Source organism: Vigna unguiculata, chromosome 4 (assembly GCF_037176805.1).
Source record: "Vigna unguiculata cultivar grain cowpea cultivar isolate G323 ecotype 2 chromosome 4, ASM3717680v1, whole genome shotgun sequence".
NCBI lineage: Eukaryota > Viridiplantae > Streptophyta > Magnoliopsida > Fabales > Fabaceae > Vigna > Vigna unguiculata.
Window position 1 is genome coordinate 7,095,510 of NC_140795.1, and position 2,794 is coordinate 7,098,303.

Here is a 2,794-nt window from a genome sequence, read left to right on the forward strand (position 1 = left end):
TATAATATAGGGATTAAATTGAAAAAAAAAATAACATAACTACAAATTGACACGTGACATTAACATTGACAAGAGACACAATTATGACTTAACACCTGGACAATTTTTTTAAACTTAAAAATTTTAAGAAAATTAAAAAATAAAAATGAAACTCACAATCACAAGTGTACTGTTACGTTAACTATTCAAACACCGTTAATAAACAAAAATTCTAAATTAACCAAAATTTTAAATTTGATAAAAATAAAGACGTAATTAAATACAAAATAAGAATCAACGTAATTGAATACAAAATAAGGATTAAATAAAATAAAATAAAATAAATAGGACAAAATGTATATTTAAGAAAAAAAAAAACTAATTACCGTGTTTCGGTGGAGAATAGGTAAATTTGTCAAGAAACCTTAGACTTGCGTCATTCATTCGCGAGATTGTAGAAGCATGATTTATAAAATGGAGACACTATAACATTACAATCACAAAACGAAATTGGGTTACTTCAACGCGGCTCTGGGTCGACAATCTCAGAAAAATGCTCAAACATCAACTTATCATTGTCTTTGTAACTATTACTTCGCTGTTCGGCATCAAACACACTGCCACTATCTTCTGTTTCGTGTTCGTCGACACTCTCTTGCAGTTTCAGTGCAGACTCCAGCATCAAAACGACATCGTTCATGGAAAGCCTCTGCATCCCCTCTTGTGATAAACAACTCACCCCAATCTCACAAAACTTGGCCAAACAATCGGGAGCGATCTTCCCCTTCAATATAGGGTCCACAATCTCCGCCACTGCCCCATTTTGGCAACAATATCTGGCAAAATTAGCTAGTGACACCTGTTCGGTATCTTTGCTATGCATCAGAGGAGAACGGGCACAGAGTACCTCAAACAACACCACCCCAAAAGAGTACACGTCAGACTTTTCCGTCAGCCGCTGCCGAATGTAATACTCCGGATCCAAATACCCAAAGTTGCCTTTCACGGCTGTGCTAACATGGGCCTTCGACATCTCATTCGGCCCAATTTTGGATAGCCCGAAATCAGAAACTTTCGCCACCCACTTCTCATCCAACAAGATGTTCGTTGTTTTCACGTCACGGTGGATGATCATGTGCTTGGCGCCACTGTGAAGATAGCTTAGCCCGCGCGCTGCGCCAATGCAAATCATCAAGCGCTGCTTCCACGAGAGACACGGTTTATCGGTGCCGTAGAGATGTTCGCGGAGGTTTCCACGTCCCATGAACTCGTAAACGATGATCATCTCGTTGTTGTCGCAGCAGTATCCGATTAGTGAGACGAGATGGCGGTGTCGGAGCTGCGAGAGCATCTGGATCTCGTTCACGAACTCACTAGCCCCCTGCTGGGAACCCTGTCTAAGGCGTTTGATAGCAACGGGGACTGAGTTGTCGTCGATGTAGCCCTTGTACACGTGTCCAAATCCTCCATCACCGACGATAAAGGCGTTGTCGAAGTTTTTGGTGGCGGCTTTGATCTCGGCGAAGGAAAACCGACGGCATTGATCAATCGGCAGAGAAAAATTGTGATATTTGGTTGACCTGGTCATTGAGAACAACAGTGCACTCCACTTGCAAGTGGTCGACAAGAGGACAAAGAAAACGACAAGCGAGATGAAAACGACACCGGAAACTACCCCCGCCGTCATACCAATTATCGTCCTTCTGCTTCTGTTATTTCTCTTTTGCTGTGGTGTCTTAATCGTGTCCCGGTTAGATCCAGCGAGGTTGTTAGACCTAGGGTCGCTGATTTTAAAGATCTCGAGACCTTTCAAGTTGCCAGAGAAGTAATAACTGCTTCCATAAGGATGTATTTGGAGGGAGAGATTAACCTTTTTCCGATCATCATTCTTGGAAATGAAAACGGCGTAGTCTTTATACACACCGAAACCTTTCTGATTCTCGTTCCACATCCTAACATCAGGGCGACTCTCCGCAAACTGGCTTGCTATGTAAATGAAGAGGACACGATCCGCATCCCTAATATCGAGTTTAATCTCGAAAAAGTGGAGTCTGAGGACGTAAGTGAAGCCAGAATCAATGGGAAACTCCCATGTGATGTTCAGAGTGGCGTTTATACCTATGTTATGCGCTGTTCTGTGCAGTTCCTCGGGTGCAACGTAGTCAGGATTTACTGTTATGTTCATCTTAGTACACGTCTGTATTACTCTTAGACCAGGATTTTGTTCAACGAAATAACTTTTTTCGTCACTGGCCCATTTTCTGAACAAACCGGTGTCGTTTTGTGGCGATATTTCTTCTCATCCCAGTCTGATTCTATCTATACTCAGTCTGCATAGCAAAGCGGGTGCCAAGGATGTAGGGCGTGGTATTTCCCACGTTGGTGAAGCCTGTGTCATTTTTTGTTGAGGTGTAATATAAATCGGAGAATGTGAAGTAGAAGTGCTGTCATATCATTATTTTTATATTTAAAACAGAAATAATTAAATAAAAATAATATAAATGCACGTGATTAATTTTATAAAGACAAAAATATCTTTTTAAATGTGTAGACAATAATTTATTATTACAAAATAAGATTTTGAAATTTTTAAGGTCTCTACTAAAAAGAAAAAAAAAATCAATTAAGTTTTAAATTGACGCTTTAATTATTCTTTTTTGTAACATTTTTAGATGTTTAACACTATTTTTTTATTTGGTTTTTCTGTTAATTTATACTTTTTCATGTTTTTTTTTTTTTTAAGTTTTAGATGTTTAATACTATTTTTTTGTTAGTTTTTTGTTAATTTAAATTTTCTTATATCTAATTTTTAGCA

General features: G+C 38.7%; 1 pseudogene; it reads right to left on the bottom strand.

The window, feature by feature from the left end:
- Positions 1-371: 371 nt before the first annotated feature.
- Positions 372-2,481, bottom strand: LOC146886706 (receptor-like protein kinase FERONIA pseudogene; annotated as a pseudogene).
- Positions 2,482-2,794: the final 313 nt, after the last annotated feature.